Source organism: Aegilops tauschii, chromosome 6 (assembly GCF_002575655.3).
Source record: "Aegilops tauschii subsp. strangulata cultivar AL8/78 chromosome 6, Aet v6.0, whole genome shotgun sequence".
Lineage (NCBI taxonomy): Eukaryota > Viridiplantae > Streptophyta > Magnoliopsida > Poales > Poaceae > Aegilops > Aegilops tauschii.
In genome coordinates, this window is record NC_053040.3 from 46727406 (window position 1) to 46747391 (window position 19986).

General features: G+C 45.3%; 1 long non-coding RNA gene across 1 annotated transcript; it reads left to right on the forward strand.

Moving 5' to 3' along the window:
- The first annotated feature begins 9462 nt into the window (after nt 1-9462).
- LOC141025305 (uncharacterized) lies at nt 9463-11043 on the forward strand. Its single transcript, XR_012186786.1, has 3 exons — nt 9463-10246; nt 10734-10793; nt 10872-11043. It is a non-coding gene; the product is annotated as an uncharacterized lncRNA (long non-coding RNA).
- The last annotated feature ends 8943 nt before the right edge of the window (nt 11044-19986 follow it).

Here is a 19986-nt window from a genome sequence, read left to right on the forward strand (position 1 = left end):
GTGCTTAATTAGTAGTTGAACTAGTTGATTTAACAAAACTAGTTTATTTTACTATAGAAGTAGTTTATTTTTAGCAAGGAAATTAATAGAACTAGTTTTTTTTTTAGTTAAAGCAATTATTCCCGCATCGACGTCAACGATGCCTATCCCGCATCCTCGTCGTCGACTCGGCGGAGGATGCCGGCTTGATCAGAGGGGCCATGTCCGGGACTGGGCTCCGTCGGGCTGGTTTTGGGAGGTGCTACCTTCCGGGGGGCGTAGGTTGGTGAGGAGCCAGCCCGTCGTTGACCCGATCCTTGTTTGGTGGCGGTCGTGTGGGCCAGTGATGGTGCCGAGGCTTCCGGACACCGCGTAGGTGGTACGTCACCGTGTCAGTGAGGAGGACCAGCACGTCCGTCGCTACATGGTTGCGTTGGAGGGCAGGTTTGACAATACCTGGCAGGTTCTTCAGGGATCTCACTGGAGCTATAATCCTGTGATGGTTCCTTCCCTTTGGGTGTCCACCGCCCGCGCCGATGCCCGTCGGGCGCTACGGTTCTAGCTGTGCTGGCGATGCTATATGTATGATAGTATTCGAGGTGTATTAGTGATAATATTCGACGATGTACGGGCGCATGGAGATGATGTAGTTTTGCTTATAATTTAATGCATCCTAATTTGAATACTACTTTATTTTGCGATTTGATTTTGCTTATTGAATACTCAAATTGGAAAACTACACCTACTTTGAATGCTAAAATTGGAGAGCACTATGCAAGGCATATGCATATGATTAGTTGATAGCTTATAGGGTTTTTGTTTTCGCAGAAATCTAGGAGCCCCCGGCCCCTCCATCATCCCCGCCGTCGTCCCCGTCACCGACCCCCTCCGACATCGAGGTGAGACCAGCCAAATCCTCTTTTAGAAAGATAATTAAACGATATTTCGGGTTGACTTTAAGTCTGTCAAGTCTCCACCATATATGAGAGGACGAAGAATCCCGACTGTTGTCGTGGGGGTAGCTTCTCCTTCGTTCCCGTGTGCTAGACAATTTGGTGTAATGCACTCGGGAACGAAAGGAGGAGCTACCATCACCGACGGTCGCAAATGTCAGAGAGGAATCAGTAAGGGAGAGTTCCATCATATATATATGAGAGGACGAAGAATCCCGACTGTTATCGTGGGGGTCGCTTCTCCTTCGTTCCGGTGTGCTAGACATTTTGGTGTAATGCACTCGGGGACAAATGGAGGAGCGACCATCACCAACGGTCGAATGTATACACCACGTGAGCTGAGAGTTTTCAAGAAAAGACTCGACAAACCGATAGTCAACCCGTGATGAATAATAATGATCTAATTTAGTTTCTGTAGTACATATATTTAATTGTACAAGTTTAATCTTTGAATTATGAACGTAGGAAATGTCATCATCGGACGACGAAAGTCTCCCGGGGGAGTGCGGGTGGTGCCACGACGATCGAGGTTTGTGCGACAGGCCTCACCTGGACGATGATCGGCGCTTCAGCATTAAGCTCGAGGAGACCTTCGATGTTGAAACGGTACGCAACGGCGACAAGTGTTTTTTCGTAATTAAGCATGACTTCAACTATTTCAACGTGTAATTTTCATCTTTTACAATTTCAGTATAGTTTATCCCATGCCATGCAAGACGCTATGTCTTGGAGAGGATGGATTTTGAAGACCATGAAAATTTTCAAACGAAGAAAATTCACCTAAGGACCCATCATGATGTGGATTTTGAAGTAAATATGTATAATGCTGAGAGCGTAACCCATTTTGGTTGCAAAAATTGGGAAGCATTTTGCAAGATGTATGGTTTTGATGAGGGTATGCTTGTCACCATGGATCTTGGTGATCCTGAAATCGAGCAAGACAATATGGACATTTGGGTCCTTGTTGATACGCCTCCAGTTCTACCGCTATGTGAGTTTCTCAAACATAGTTATTAGCTAATTTATATTGTTTATTTCAAAATAGTTGACAGCTTATTTTGATTGTTCAAACAATGTGCGGAACATGGTAGACAAAACCCACTACACCGATGGCTCCGAATTAACTTATCAGGAGAAAAATCATTTGGTCGGATTTTGTACTGATCTTGAGAATTACAATATCTACAATCAAACTCCTCAACATTATGGTCAATACGTGCCACTAGTGCACGTGTTGAACCACGGTAACTACCATGGAGATACCCTGGTAAGATATTTTACTATTACGACATCCGTGCATCTTTTGCATATTTCTAAAACTAGTACATCATTGCTGACTATGAAGTTATTACTATGTTTTTCAACAGAGAATCCCAGAGGATTGTGTGCCTCATTTGATGTATCAGAATGGCAGCCTTCGTGTTTTGAACATATATCCAGGTCATCCTACGAATCTCAACTGTCCATACCGGATTTCTAAAAGTAGTGGAGACATGCTAATCAGAGAATGGAAAAAATATATGGACAGTCGTAAGGAGGTTCTTGGAAGCAAAAGGAATCGAAGCGCAAGAATTGGAGACAGGATGATCTCCATTCTCCATAATGGAGAGTCAGGGTCTATATTGTTTTATGCTATTTTACCTTAAAGAGGGTATTTAGGTCCTACCTATTGCTGATGATCATGTGCTAAGAATAAAGTAGGGTTGGTTCGATGACTATCAGGATGATCATCGTATGACTTGTTTTTAATAACGAGTAGAAGTTTTATGATGATGATTAGTATGACTTGTTATTATGATGATGCATGATGCGAGCATGAAGAGTTATTATATATCTGTGGATGAAATGAACATGGATTGGATTGAAGTGAAGGCAACATGCATGTGGTGTATGTCGAAAGTAGTACAATCCAAACTTGATCAAGTTAGGATTAGTATTACTTTCGACATGCACCACATGTTGCCTCACTTCAATCTAAGTCATGTTTAGGCATAGCAGTAGCAGTAGCACGGAGATAAGAGAGGACACATCTCTCTATTAGCTACCTATACCAACCTAAATTAACCCCCAAAACCCCTAAACCACCTCCTTTCAAAAAAAAACCAGCTGCTGAAATGCTGACGCGTGGAAGCTTATTGGTCCCGGTTGGTGCTACCAGCCGGGACCAAAGGCCCTCCTGCCTGGGCTCGCCGGAGCGGCCACGTGGAGGCCCATCTGTCCCGATTTGTATAAGAACCGGGACTAAAGGCCTAGGGCATTAGTAACGACCCTTTAGTCCCGGTTCCCCAACCGGGATAGATGGGCCTTATGAACCGGGACAAATGGGCATTTTTCTACTAGTGCCTCGGCGATGGCCGTTGACAATCACTGGGTTGTTCCTCCTTGGTCCACTCGGACCGGCTAGGAACGCAAGCGTGGGCGCTTCCTACGGTGGAGGTGTTGATCCAGACTTGGTGGTTTGTGCCGAGCTAGGTGTGGTAGGAGGTGCCTTCTGCTCTACCTGCCATGGCTGGGGTAGATATGGCGGTCCGCATAATTGGCTCTTCAGTGTGCAACATGGCGATGGCGGTGGCTAGGCCTCTTGGTCGTCTGGGCAACGCGGGGTGTAGCAGTTTGTGGCTCGGGCCCCTCTCTCAAGATGATAGTGGAGATGTCCACATCCGGATCTGGAGGCTTGTGCTCGCCTCGGCGTCTCTACGTGCCTTGTGACGGCACGGGTGAGCTGCTAAGGGAAAACTCCATGCTTTGGCGCTCATGAAGGCGACGCCCACACACTAATAGAGAAAACCCTAGCAGTAGCGCGGGTTAAAGGCCTATTAATAGCGCGTGCCCCCGTGCTACTGATACAACACTACAGCTAACGCAGTAGTGTGGGTTGTGACATGAAAGGGTGGCGTCGTAGATCTCATTGCGCTGTGTGCGTGCAACAAAAAATAACATAGTATGTTGTTACCCTGCGTACGTACTGACGTGTTTCTGCTCTGAACCGAACCAACAGTAGTATGTGTAGCAGTTGCATGACGTGCCACGACTTTTTCATGTTGTCGGGGATGTGCGGGTCCAGCACAGCCGCGCCCTTCTTCGTGGCCGTCACCATCTTTGCCGCCCCCGCCGCGTCGGCCTTCTTCGCATCGTCGTCACCTTTCGCTGCAATGGCGGCGGCACCAGGGGTGTGCCGCCTATAGCTCACTCTCGCCGCGAGCCTCCGCGACGGCACGAAGAAGCTGGCGTGGTCATGATGATGACGGGGGGAGGGGGCCTCGGCCGGGTGAAGTTGGTGCCGGTACCGGTGCCGGCGCCGACGCGGGGGTGCAGAGCCAGGCGGCGGCTAAGCGTGGCGCGCAGGATGGCATGGAGATGGGCGGCCATCGTTGAGCTCCGCGCAGACCTACGTACCAGAACCGCAGGGGGCGGCTTGCTGGTAGAATGTGCGGATGGATGCACTTGATCTCTTGAAAATAGCATGCTCGAAATAATAAGCAAGGGCCGGGATAATGGAAGGAGACCGATTTGAAAAGAGATTCTGCTGGTTGCACGCCGGATTCGATCGAGGGCGAACTTTCCTTCAGGCCGGCATGGGTCGGGTCCACCCGCAGGGAAGTTTCTTAGCACGAAACGGTGTGTACAGCATTCTATAAATCAATTATAAAAAAATAACTTGGTTTTGGTATATCGGCGATGTAAAGCATGACATTAGCTGTAGTATAGACACTTTCAAATGAGTGATAGTGAGCCGTGATGTTGGTTCCCAAGAATTTCTCAAACTGTAGTGACTCAAGATGGAGCGTGACTCAAAATGAAAAATATCGCATGTGAGTCGAATGAGATCTGGAGAAGGGAGGAGATCAAGGCTAGACTGAGGTCCAGGGAGAAAGAGATATTGGAGGATGAATATAACACTGGATATTTCAAAGCAGTCGCAAACCAGAAGAGAAGGAAGAAGCAGATTGCTATGCTGGAAACCCCTTCAGGCCCCGTGGAGGATACCAAAGGTATTATTCAAATAGCTGTAGAGTATTATAAAAAGTTATTTGGTTATGTTTCCACCATTGACATTGATCTCAAAGATGACTTTTGGGATCAAGAAAGTATGCTCTCTCCTGAGCACTTTAATTTACTTGAAAAACCTTTCTCCGAGGAGGAAATTAAGACTGCTGTCTTTGGCTCTTATGCTGAATGAGCACCTGGTCCAGATGGATTTCCTTTCTTGTTTTACCAAAAGTACTGGGATTTAATCAAGAATGATCTGTTTGCTCTCTTCAGAGATTGGGAGGCTGGAGAACTTGATTTGTACAGGCTCAATTTCTCCCTCCTTACTTTAGGGCCTAAAGAACCTAATGCTGTTAAGCTAGCTAGATAGGTTCAGGCCTCTGGCCATGATCAATTGTAGTTTCAAAAAAATTGCTAAATGTGCCACCAATAGGTTTGGCCCTGTTTGTAATTTTCTCATTTCTCCTAACCAGACTGCTTTCCCAAAAGGAAGATTTATCCTTGAAAGCATAGTGGCTGCTCGTGAGGTAGTTCATGCAGTTGCCACTAACAAAATGTCTGGTTTTTGCTTTAAACTAGACTATGAAAAAGCCTATGACATGATCAGTAGAGAATTCCTCCTAAAAATGCTGAGGAAGAGAGGATTTGGTCCTAAATGGATGTATAAAATTGAATCCTTACTCTGCAAAGGGTCTGTTGGTGTCAGAATTAATGACACCAACAGTGAGTATTTCATAGCTGGTAAAGGGGCAAGACAGTGGGTCCCTGTCTCCCCTCCTTTTGTTTAATTTAGTTGATGACGTTTTCACCAGAATTTTGATTAAAGCTGCTAGAGCAAACTTAATTGCTGGTGTTTTCCACCCTCAAACCCTGCTGGGGTCATTAGCATGCAATATGCTGATGATACCCTGCTCTTCCTAGACAAAAACCTGGACCATGCCAAAAACCTTAAATGGCTTTTGTCTTGTTTTGAATAGATTTCTGGTATGAGGATCAATTTTCACAAATGTGACCTTGTTCCTATTAATATAGATAGGGTGAGGCTTTAGTGTTTGCTCAAACCTTGGGTTGTAAAATCAGTGCTTTCCCTATTAAGTACTTGGGTGCCCCTCTACATTTTAGCAAGATTAGAAAAGAGGATGTACAACCTACTGTTGATAAGATCATCAAGAAAGCTGCTGGGTGGAGGGGGAGACTGCTTTCCTTTGGCAAGAGACTCATTTTATTCCAAGCCTGCTTAGCTAGTATCCCTACTTATCTCATGGGCTTCATTAAATTTCCAAAGTGGGCTATTAAACTCATTAACTCCCAATTAGCTCATTGCTTTTGGGATGATTATGAGGGCCATCACAAGTACCATTTGACTGCCTAGAACTCCATCAACATGAGGAAGGAGTTTGGGGTTTTGGTATTACTGACATAGGGGACATGAATTTGGCCCTATTAGCTTCTTGGATTAGTAGATACTACAACTCCGAGGGCAAAATTTGGAAGAATATTATTGACTCCAAATATAACCCTCAGAATAGCAACATTTTTGCTTGTTCTGCTGTTGGAGCCTCCCCTTTCTGGAAAGGGGTGCTCTGGGTAGCACAAGCTGCCAAGATTGGCTTCTCTTGGAAGATTGGCAATGGCAAGAGGACTGGATTCTAGGAGGGCCATTGGTTTGGCAATGCTACTTTGGCTACCCAGTACTGGGATCTTTATAACCTAGCTAATGAGCATAGTGCCACTATTGATAAAATCTAGGATGGCTATACCCTGAAGCTTACTTTTAGGAGATGTTTCACTCAGGAGCAGATGGCTCTTTGGTTTGAACTTGTAGAAATTGCTAGTTCCATTCTTTTGATAGATGAGGATGACTCCCCAGTTTGGAACCTGAATTCTAAAGGGGTTTATACAGTTAAATCCTTCTATAAATTTATCAATTTCAGAGGAGTTCTACCTACTAGTTCTCCTGCTATTTGGAAACTTAAAATTCCCCCCAGAATTCAGATCTTTCTCTGGCTTTTGGTCAATAATAAACTGCTGACCAGAGACAACTTGAGCAAAAGACAAGAGGTGGGTGATCCTTCTTGCGTGTTTTGCTCCGAGCAAGAATCATGTTCCCATTTATTCAGTGCTTGTGTTGTTGCTATTGAGTTCTGGAAAGCCATCTGTGTCATTACTGGAGTGAGTGAAGACATCAATATGATGTCTATCTCCTCATACTGGCTCAGGGGAGACAAGTTTGTCGCCATCAACACTGTCCATGCGGCTGGGCTGTGGGCGATCTGGAAAACTCGCAATGACATGGTTTTCAATAATGTTTGTTGGCCTGGTTTGCAGGCTATATGGAGGAGAACAGCGTCAAATCTATCTACGTGGGAGTGCCTTTCCTCAGGGTGTGCCAGGGACAAGCTGGTGTGGGCTATGAAAGAGTTGGAGACGAAAGTGAGAAGCCCTCCTCTGTAGCTGTGGCCAGATCCTGGCTGAGGCGCGGAGATACCTTTTAGCTCTGTTCTTTTGGCAAATGAGCCTTCCTTCGAAGGGCTCTAGTGTTGTTTGCTATTTTTCCTTTCTGGTTTTAGTTCTGGCTTTGCGTTGTTGTAGCTGTGTGACGCTTTTACTGCGGCAGCGTGCCTCCTGACCGTTGTGAGCTTTCGATGTAATGTACACTGGATCTTTTGTTTCGTTTCTTTATGAAAGGGAACAGGGGCGCAGCCCTTTTTTCTAAAAAAACAAGACCGTCAATTGCCCATAGGAGAACCACATTATTGTCCTTGGCAAACCCTAGTATCATTTCTGCTTTCAAGTAAAGTAGCTTGTCAATTTCAATAGTTCTTCCAAACACCCATGAAGCAACATCATCATAATTGGTCCTTCTCTTTCAAAATTGGACACTGCAGCATGGCAAAGTGAAGAGACAAAGTCCACCACCATCTGCCAGTATCATCGAGTGGAAATAGCTGAGGTCATGTACTGGCGTAGGTATCACCGCTAGTTTTTGCCTATCCATATCAAATTCAAGGATCTCAACCAAACTCCCAGTAAGCAACCAGTAAAGAGAATCCCCAACCAGCATAGGAGGCTTGACCATAGAAACCCTGATTCAAAAATGGGCAGGATCCTCAGATTGAAGAGGTGTTGTGATAAGATTGCCCCATACACCGCTTGCATAATTCGTCTCTCACTGTTGCCTACCAAGGCCACATGGAAGTGGTGGTTGTCTCCGGCAGAGCGAAGCACCGGCCCGCTAGTTGGGGACTCATCCATGTCGAACCAAGGGGAACGTTAATCCGGGTTTTCTTTGTAGCAAACGCTATGGGAACGGTAATGTGGTGCTGGTCGCCAGTGATGGGATCCCACACGAGTAGTTGGAGATGTTCCGAAGGAAGATGAGTACGAGGCCATGTACGAAGGGAGAGGAAGCAGCGGTGGTCGTCGTCGTGCTGCAAGCAGAAGCGTTCGGGCGAGACGATCCGAAGAATTGAGGGTAGGTATGAAGGAGATCTCGTGGTCTTCTTGGAAGAAACCAAGGCGAGGGGGAGGGTTGCGGCAGTGGCGGCGGCGGCAGAAACCTGGATCGGAGACGAGGCAGCGTCAATGCTTGCAGACGAGGGAGTCGCCAGCCAGGGGATGCAAGATGGCTGCAGGGGTAGCCGGAGGAGAATCTCGAAGAGCGGGTCGTCGTCCTCCAGAGGCGGCGTAGGCTGCTCATCTCCACAGTGTGACGTTTTGCTGCCTCTAAGGCAGTCTCTATGGCCATAGAGGTAGAGATAGCCTCTAGCTCAAATTTGTTAAGCATCGACGCTATGCTTGGAGGCTGCCTCCAAGCCTTTTCTTTTAATAAAATGTTTCACTGACCCTACAAGTCATAGATGGAGTGTCTCAAGCAACTAGAAAATGGTTCCTTTGAAAAATAGTATTCTACACATTGTAGGGACATCTTAGAGGCAAAGAAAATTTTCTATACACTACAAAGTTTTGAGCTGACTCTAGCAGCTAGCCGTGGGTCCCAGCTTAGAGGCAAGCCTGCCTCTAAGCACCGTGGATGCCCTGAAGGATACACTCGAAAACTGGGCGGAGTGAAATGATACTGAGAGCCTAAAACTATGTTGGACATTGGAGCCCACGATCGGTAAAGGCACGTGTATTTGTTTGGCTAAAAGAAATTTCTTTTGTGGGGGGAATTCAAAAGTACATCTTGTTACACATGTACATATTGTAGGTGTTCTATATTCTTTAAAATTTTGTATGGAAGAACACTTTTATTTGTAAGCTACACAAAAAAATTTGAGGATCCACAATGGCAAATAGTAGGTCCAATTTGCATCCACTATGTTTTTTGTGTGGCTAAAAAATGCATTAATAAAAAATTATATTTTATATGGTTCACAACACATCTACAGTACATGTTTGTTGTAAAAGCATTAAGTATGTTTCTTCAGATCTTACAATATTATTTAGTATTTACAATATTTTGATAAGCCATATTCTAGCAAAAAAATTGTTTTGGTAAGCCGAGCTTCATCAAGTCAATGCACGCACTTGTAAGAAGTTGGCGCCAACGTGGCTTTTTTGGTAATGCATAAATGCTACTTACGTGATTTTTCTTACATTGTCATTTTTCTAAATATTCAGAAATAGGACTGTAAATACAATATTGTTGAATTATGAATGGATCAATCCTATTTGTTCGGAGTCCCTTGTTTATGATGCAAGTAGTATATATGGGTTTGGAGTGGTGGCTACCTCTACATCTACCATTCTTAAGAAGTTGCTCCCCACTTCTTCCTATTCTCTCAACATGCAGCCCGTCCACATCATCATCTAACCATGTCATCAATTCTTCTGATTTTCCTCGCCTATGGTGAAGCCACGTCACCACTAAATGTTGTCGCTGCAGGTCGCTGGCTTTGTGCTACGTTCGCACGGTTTACTGGCCATCCAACACGCCTTTCCTTCTGCACACGGCAATTCCTTTTTTTTTTTACAACGAAACGAAACGAAGCGTCTGATTTTTTCACCGTCGCACAATTCCTGCCCTTGCCTCTTGGTCTGGTGGTTCCTTTCATCTCCCTCCACCAATAAATCTCTAGGGTAGTCTTCCAATTCTTCTCCTCCCCTCTTTATTTATGCCATACTTCCCATGTTGCACCGCCGCCGGCCAAACCTTCTCTGGTCGTGAACACTAAGACCTACACGCTGCCTTCCTCCGGGAGCCCCTGGAGTGCCGCGAGCCTGGACATGCTGGCCCAAACCAGGCGCCATGGCGTCGAACCTACCTCCCGGGGAACCAGACGTGCCACCGTCAGCGTCCTCCTTCAACCCCACATGCGTAGGTGCGAGCTCTCCATCTCCTCAGATCTGAATCGCGTTTTTTTATCTAGCTTGGTAGAAGCCCCGATTTCCAGTTGGAGTAGCTGTCACTGGAAGATCGAGGGCACCGGCCCCAAAGGGTAGTTCTATGGCGTGATGGATTCAGACTGATGCCAACCATAGACATGTCTACCGGATCCCAATCAAAGTTGCGCCTCTGTCGCCAAGGTAGGAGCAGAAGGATGAGGTGGTTCCCGTAGTATATCTGTCCAGATATTTAAGTCTGTATTGTTGACCTGAACGCATATGTGTGTTTTTTAGTGGAAGAGATGCATACGTACTGTAAATGCAGGAGGTCGTTCCCAACTTCCCATCGTATATTTGTATAGATCTTTTCTCTACGGGCCTAATATGTACTGTAAATGCACCTTAACTACTTTTAATATTTTTTTTACTGATTGTTATGTGGCTCGTGGTCATGTACAAAGTCTAACATGTATGGATGTGCAGATTGAAAAGTTCATCAGAATATTGCACGGGAGGTTCTATCATCCACCATCCAGATTTTTTGTACGTTTGTTTGTTCAAATTTTCTTTCTTTTAAGTTAATATACATCGATTTAATTTGTAGTTCAACTTATTTTGCAGAGAGTTTGGTTGGTCTGCTTGGATAGGGGTTTAGGAGGTGCTTTCAGGTAGAGCTAAAGACTTTCTAATGTGCAATTCAGCACCTTCATAGTAGTATTTGTAAGATTTTTTATGATAAAAATAATGTATTTTCGAAAGATTTATGACTGAAGTTTTCCTTTCATTTTGGTTACACATTCTTTGCAGTTCTCTCCCTCTCTCTCTCTCTCTGTATGTGATTACACATGACTTGATGGTGATTAGTCTGAAGTATTTGTGAAGCGAGGCTATGTCTACAGGTTTTGCGGTTCTTTGTAGACATGCCCAAGGTTACTTTAGGATTTCTTGGTGGATTCCATTCTAAATCCTCTTTGTTAAAATAATATATAAGCTAATGTCAGTTTTTTTTGCTTTCACCCACCTGATAAGAAGACACGCAATAGGAACATAGAAGCATGTGTAGTATCGAATTTGCAGTTGGATATAGTACTTTTATCTTAACCTTTTTAAATTCAAGAATAACTTATTTCTCCCTGAGTGCATTTTATCATGCTATGTTCCCATGCTATTTCTCCTACATTGTTTGACTACCTAGCTCTAAAAAGTCAGTATTGACTCAATTTTCCAGGGCTGGGTTAGTATCCTAATATTTTGAACAAGAGGTCTGTGAATAGTTTTGATACGCTACATTGTAAAGTTTTCGTTTGAGGTCAAGCTTATTTTTGCTTTTGATTCCAACAGAGTACACAACACAATTTATTATTTTCTGACTCATTCATTGTTTATGCAGATCTAGATAACTTTGGTACGGAGTGTTGTGTTTATATTAAGTTGATTTTCAGTGATGTTTGAAAATTTCCACAAACACGATTCTTTGGTTTCCAGTGGCCATTTTAAGAAGATGATCTATTCATGCTTTTAAATTTGTCGATTCAATCCACCAACTAAATAAGTAGCTGGCGTACACTGTATGTTGTTACCAAACCATCAGCAAAGCCTCGGATATTGTGCCTCGGCCAGTAAGCTTGCTCCAACCAAGAATATGAAGAGGCAGACACGTGAGACATTTAAGGGGAAACTGTGGGCATGGTTTGCTTGTGAGCTGTGTTTAATTTGCGATGTATAGTTGTATGTGATGTAACCAACCTTAATATCCGCAAGTGGCACTTTTAGTTTCCCTTCTTTTTGCTGATGAGTTTCATTTTCAATGGAAAATAGAACTGAGCAGTTCCTCCCTATTCTAAAAACCTGTTTGTTCTGTTAGAAAATTATTCTTCTAGAAGAAGTGAGCATCACACATAGTTGTCCTATGGAAGTTTCCAAGTTTTCTTACCGAGGTAGGATTTATAGTATGTTGGAATATATTTATAGTACATTGTTTTTTCGATGAATGTTCGATCACATCCAAAATCTTTTGATTACTCGCAGTTTATGAATTGTGTTATGCTCTAAAGAGGTGCTCAACAAGAGACTACAAATTTCCGCAGCAACGCGGGGTATCTACTAGTTTTACAAGTGTCGACAGTGTCGTCGACGGCAGATGAGCACACTGCACACCACACCCCAGCCATTATACAAGTCCTAATTATTTCCATGGACAGTGTATGCTGCCAATTCGCCAGCAAGAACAGTATTGGCACAACTAATTTTGTTGATTCAGTCAAATGGAAGCTGGATCCTGTTGCCTGGTTTATCTGCTTCCTAACTTCCATGGACATAAGTCAGGGGAGCTTTGGGAGCGCCTAGAATTCATTCGAATGAGACATAAAATGATCTCATTCAGATGACATATGCATGACATCCCCTTTTCTTGTCCCAGCCCGTTTCCCTGGCAGGCCCGCACTATCCTTATCCTTGTTAAGAAAAACACAATAACGGACCTCTTTGATTCTCACTTTTTGACTTGTCAGTTTTTTTTGCCGTTGTTTGTTTTGGTTGTCATTGTTGGGCCTTTTCGTGTGCCGTGGCTTTGAGTGTTTAGGAAAATATAGTCTGGAGTGCAGGGTCGTTTCGCTTCCGTGTTGCTTGGAAAGCCATGAAGCAAATCAGATCAGATTGGCTGTCACTCGTCCATCTGTGCCCCCCGTCAATAATCCGGTGACCATCCCGGTTGTACTAAGTAGTACCTAGTTTTGAATTGTGATGTCATCTACACAGAGAATGATGTTCCATAAAATAAGCCAATCAAAATAAGGACAACTGGGACAACTGCACATACAGATAGCTTTGGTGCTGGTGTTTGTGCTGCAATGGCATTGAGATGGCCGAACGGCTAGTCTGTTCAAACGCTTTGATCACCATAAAAAGCCCCTCCTAGGGAGAAACACCTAAAATCACACCCCCCCCCCCCCCCCCTTGCCACATAACCACGCTCTAAAAATGTTCAGAAATGCTATGGTATTCTGAATCTAACAAATTCAGACTTACTGCACAATTTCTCTAGCAGATACAGACTTCTATCAAATAGAAATTCCTGGCTCAATGAATCAAAATCCTCATACCCTTGCTGCCCAACCCCCTACTCCAACGTGACCTACACAAAATTCACCAGCGAGCCGACACATTCTACAGTTCAATTCGCGGCGCTGAGTTGAACAGAGCGGAACCAAAGTGGAACTCCGCATACAACGAAAAAAATAGAATCGAGATAGCGTGATGTGGACTTGGTCTTACTCGATCGTGTGTCGCGTGCTCTATCTCGTCGGCGCAGAGATCGGGGGCCCTGCCCATGGTGGACGGCGCGTCGCCCGCGCGAAGCTACCGGACGGTGCAGACGGCGGGGGCCTTGTCGGGCGTGCGGGGCTCCTGGACGGGGCAGACGGCGGGGGCCTTGTCGAGCGCGCGAAGCTCCAGTATGGTGAGGATGGCGGGTGGCTCGTCGGCGGCGACATCGCAGGCCATCGTCTTTGATGTACTTGCCCCCGTCTTTGCCCAGCTCTCTCTCCCACCAATTCAAACAGTGTCAGCCAAAAAGAGATAGAAGCAGAGCCGCACAACCTGGTGTTATCCGTTGCAAACTTTGGACATCTTGCAGAAAAACCCTCCGAAAAAATAATAATACAGTTGAGTTCAAAAATTGGCCTTTATGCTCCTACACAAAAGGTTGTTTGTGTAAAAAAAACATACACGAGATCATACCATGTAAGAATATTTGATAAAAAATATTTTAATAAAAAATAATTATTATACAATATTGATCATAGTAAAAACTAGGGATTAGATTTTTTTTACAAAATGTAGTTATATTAAAAAAAGTAGAAAATCCTTTGTTTTGTTCCATCATAAAAGGAAAAAAATCTATCCGAAAATGGAAATAGTTGTAAGAAAAATGTGAGTCGAGCATCGACTTGGAACTGGTTGAAATCGGTCCTCAACAAATACACACAGACATCGGCACCTCTCTATGGCGATTTCAGTGGTTGACTTGCAAAAAAATAAGGGTTCGTACAGAAACAAATTTTCCCCTCCCCCTCCCCCAAGTTGCAAGCCGATGCTCGGCTAGCAACCAGGGCTTGTACAAACGAACTTCTCCCCCTCCTCCTCGGTTGCGGCTCGAGGTAGACTCGCAAAAACTAGGGACCTTGACAAACACACAAAATACACCACCCCGTCCCGCTCCTTGTTGCGAGTCGATGGTCGGCTTGCAACAGGGGACCCTTGACAAACACGCACTCCGCTAAACTTGGGACCCCTTAGTTGTGAGTCGATGGTTGAGACGCAACTGGGGACCCCTTGACAAAAAGACACACACACACATCCTTAGTTGCGAGTCGATGAGCGGCTTGCAACTGGGGACCCCTTGACAAACACACACACACACACGGACGCACGCACGCACGCACCCCCCTAGTTGTGAGTCGATGGTCAACTTGCAAACTGGGGGCCACGAATAAACACACACACACACACACACCCTAGTTGCAAGTCGATGGTCAACTTGCAACTGAGGGTCCTCAACAAACACACACCCCTAGTTGCAAGTCCATGGGCAACTTGCAACTGGGGACCCTCAACAAAAAGACACACACACCCCCCTAGTTGCGAGTTGCTTATCGACATGCAACTAGGGACCCTCAATAAACACATACACACACATTGTTAGTTGCGAGTTGATGGTAGGCTTGCAACTGGAGGCCACGACAACACACACACACACACACAATTACGAGTCGATGTCTAACTTGCAATTGGGGGTCCTCAACAAACACACACCTCCTACTTGCAAGTTCATGGTCAACATGCAACTGGGGACCCTTGACAAAAAAAGACACACAAACACACCTAGTTACGAGTCGGTTATCGACATGCAACTAGGGACCCTCTACAAAAACACACACACACACACATCCTTAGTTGCGAGTCGGTGAGTGGCTTGCAACTGGGGGCCATGACAAAGCACACACACACACACACACACCTACCTCCCAGTTGCGAGTCGATGGTCAACTTGCAATTGGCGTCCTTGACAAACACACACCCTCCATAGTTGCGAGTCGATGGTTGACATGCAGATGAGGACCCTTGACAAACACACACATACCTCTAGTTGCGAGTTGATTGTCAACTTGCAAACTGGGGGTCCTCAACAAAACACACACATCCTAGTTGTGAGACGGTTATCAACATGCAGCTAGGGACCCTTCACACACACACACATCATCATCATCCTTAGTTGCGAGTTCGATGAGCGGCTTGCAACTAGGGGCCACGACAAAACACACACACACACACCCTAGTTGCGAGTCGATGGTTGACAAAAACACAGACACACAACCCCCTAGTTGCGAGTCGATGGTCAACTTGCAACTGGGGGGGCTCAACAAACAAACACTCCCTAGTTGCGACTCGATGGTTAACATGCAACTAGGGACCCCTTGACAAAAAGACACACACACACATCTCTAGTTACGGAGTCGGTTAACGACATGCAATTGGGGACCCTTCAACAAACAAACACCCCCTAGTTGCAAGTCGAGGGTTGACATGCAACTAGGGACCCTTGACATAAAGACACACACACACCCGCTAGTTGCGAGTCGGTTATCAGCATGCAACTTGGGACCCTCGACAAAGCACACACACACACACACTTAGTTGCGAGTCAATGGGAGGCTTGCAACTGGGGACGAGTTGATGCGCGGCTTGCAACTGGAGGCCACGACAACACACAAACACACACACACACACACCCCTAATTATGAGTCGATGGTCAACTTGCAACTAGGGGTCCTCAACAAACACACACCTCCTAGTTGCGAGTCGATGGTTGACATGCAACCGGGGAAATTTCGACACACAGACACACACGCACACACACACACACACACTTAGTTGCGAGTCGATGGGCGGCTTGCAACTGGGGATGAGTTGATGCGCGACTTGCAACTGGAGGCCACAACAACACACACACGCGTGCACACGCACACATACACACCTAATTATGAGTCGATGGTCAACTTGCAACTAGGGGTCCTCAACAAACACACACCTCCTAGTTGCGAGTTGATGGTCAACATGCAACTGGGGACCCTTAGGCAATTAAGGCAATAAAGAAGAGACAAAAAACCAGACCAGTTGCGAGTCCAAGGTCGAGTTGCGAGTCGATGGTTGAGTTGCAACTGGGGCATGCGGGCCCTCATAGTTGCGAGTCGATGGTGGACTCACAACTAGGGCAATTATGGCAAAGAAAAAGACAAAAAACAGACCAGTTGCGAGTCCAGGGTCGAGTTGCAAGTGGCATCGAGTAAACACCAGCAGTTGCGAGTCGATGGTGGAGTTGCAACTAGGGCACACGGGCCCTCGTAGTTGCGAGGTCGATAGTGGACTTGCAACTGGGGAAATTACGAGACAAAAAATACAACATACCAGTTGCAAGTCCAGGGTCGAGTTGCAAGTGGCTTCGAGTAAAATACCAACCAGTTACAAGTTGGTGCCCCAGTTGCAACTGGGGCATGCGGGCCCACAGTTGACGCATATTTTCATCGGTGAAACCAAAGTTGCTTGTATTTCCAAAAGGAAGTAATTGTGAACAACAAAGAACAACAGCCAACAAACAACAAACAAACAACACACACAAAAAGATCAGGTGAAGGTCAAGGGTCGAGTTGCAAGTGGCATCAAGTAAACACCCCCCCCCCCCCGAGTTGCGAGTCGATGGTCGAGTTGCAACTGGGGCATTCGGGTCCTTCACAGTTGCGAGTCGATCGTGAACTTGCAACTAGGGCAATTATGGCGAAAAAAGAAGACAACAAATGGACCAGTTCCAAGTCCAGGGTCGAGTTGCAAGTGGGATCAAGTAAACACCAGCTAGTTGCGAGTCGATGGTCTACTTGCAAGTGGCATGCGGGCGCCCACAGTTGCGAGTCGATGATGGACTTTCAACTAGGGCAATTACAAACTACAGAAAAAGCCAAGTTGCAAGTCGATAGTCGAGTTTCAAGTGGCATGCGCGCACCCCACAGTTGCGAGCCAATGGTGGACTTGCAATTACAAACTACAAAAAAAATCCCAGTTGCAAGTCAATAGTCGAGTTGCAAGTGGCATCGAGCAAACAACCCTAGTTGTGAGTCAATGTTCTACTTGCAAGTGGCATGCAGGCCCCTACAGTTGGGAGTTGGTGGTGGACTTGCAACTAGGGCAATTACAAAAACTAAAAAAACGAGTTACAAGTCGATGGTTCAGTTGCAAGTGGTATGCGGGCACCCCCACAGTTGCGAGCCAATGATGGACTTGCAACTAGGGCAATTACAAACTACAAAAAAGTCCGAGTTGCAAGTCGATGGTCAAGTTGCAAGTGGCATTGAGTAAACAACCCTAGTTGTGAGTCGATGTTCTACTTGCAAGTGGCATGCGGGCCACCACAATTGCGAGTCGATTGTGGACTTGCAACTAGGGCAATTGCAAACTACAAAAAATCCAAGTTGCAAGTGGCATGAGGGCACCCCACAGTTGCGAGTCGACGGTGGACTTGCAACTAGGGCAATTACAAAAACTACAAAAAAACCGAGTTGCAAGTCGATGGTTGAGTTGCAAGAGGCATCGAGTAAACAACCCTAGTTGTGAGTCGATGGTCAACTTGCAAGTGGCATGCGGGCACCCACAGTTCCGATTCAATGGGTGGACTTGCAACTAGGGCAATTACAAAAACTACAAAAAAAGTTGAGTTGCGAGTCAATGGTCTACTTGCAAAAGTGGCGTGCGGGCAACCACAGTTGCGATTCGATGGTGGACTTGCAACTAGGGCAATGCAAACTACAAAAAAAGCCGAGTTGCAACTCGACCATCGAGTTGTGAGTGGCATGCAGGCACCCACAGTTGCAAGTCGATGGTTGACTTGCAACTAGGGCAATTGCCCAAGATGCAAGTCGATGGTCGAGTTGCAAGTGGCATGCGGGAACCCCACAGTTGCGAGTCGATGGTGGACTTGCAAACTAGGGCAATTACAAAACTACAAAAAATACCGAGTTGCTAGTCCATGGTCGAGTTGCAAGTGGCATCGAGTAAACAACCCTAGTTGCGAGTCGATGGTCTGCTTGCAAGTGGCATGCGGGCACCCACAGTTGCGATTTGATGGGTGGACTTGCAACTAGGGCACTTGCAAACTACGAGAAAAAGCCGAGTTGCGAGTCAATGGTCTAATTGCAAGTGGCATGCGGGCACCCACATTTGCGATTCGATGGTGGACTTGCAATTAGGTGGATTGCAAACTACAAAAAAGCCGAGTTGCGAGTCAATGGTCGAGTTGCAAGTGGCATGCAGGCACCCACAGTTGCAAGTAGATGGTGGAGTTGCAAGTAGCATCGAGTAAAAACACTCCCAGTTGCAAGTCAATGGTTGAGTTGCAAAAAGAGGCATGTGGGCCCCACAATTGCGAGTCGTCGGTGGACTTGCAATTGGGACAATTACGAAAAATAACACAACATAAAAATAGACCATGACGCATTTAATGTTGATGCCCTGTGCATTGCTATGCTTGAAGTTGAATACGACGGCATCATCCACCTGGAGGTGGTTCTGGGCTACAAAAACACCCCAATCTTTGTCGAAGACCATCCGTCCATCGCGATCCGTGTGATATCCAAGCTGCATGAAATCTCCTACACCCAAACAAAGCTCAGCAACCCCTTGTGAAGCCAAGTTCAATGGTTGAACTATTTTCTTCGGGATTTTCTATCTGATATCAGCAAATACAAACAAAAAGCAAAAAAGGAAATAAAGGTGAAAAATGTGTTAGGAAAGAAGAGGAAAAAAGCAAAACATATTTGCAAAAAAGAAAAAATAACAAAAAAAGGAACTGAAAGATTGAGAAGATGTACCATAAACTTGCTTGTGATGTTCGTGGGCATGAGGCGGTGCACAAAATGTGGCCCAATGTATCCATCTTCAATGGTTATTATGGCCATGTGCATTAAACTTCAGGCCACTCATCCGGTTGAACCGGTTCCTTGCGGTGCATGGGATGTTCTGCTCATAAAAAAGGAGAAAAAAAATCAACACATTTAGCAAAAAGATCCTATCATAAAGGAAAAGGCATTGAAAAAACATCCGATAAAAGGAGAATAGATTACCGCAAAATCTCCAGACCCGTCGCGAATGAAAATGCCAAAGTTCTGCTCATCATCATTCTGACAGAATGAATGGCAATCTGGACTCAACATCCTGCAGAGTATAAACTCACATATAAAAAAATATTCCACAATCAGTTTGCACAAATAAAAAAGACAAAAAAAGAAAAATACGACGGATTATTTAGGAATGATAAACAATACTGTAAAAAAGCGAAGCATAGACTGACAAAACTACACAAATCAAAAAGATAACACCACACTGTTCTCTTTTACATTGTCTAAACTACCGCACTCAAAAAATCAAGATAGCTCCTCATTTTGATCTATTAAAAAAAAGCAAACAGGGGATATATGTTTTGGAGAACAAGAAAAACCTAGTCTCTTTGTTGATTCAGTTTACAAAACACCCAAGCCAAGTAAACCAAACAAACCACCGGCCGCAACCATTCAAGAAAAGCCTGTCGAAAATGCATCTCTTCACCACGCACCACTCCCACTCCCACTCCCAGCAGCTGCGGCAACTGAAGAGAAAGGAAAATGCAGAACCAAAACCTAAAGAAACTGTGTTT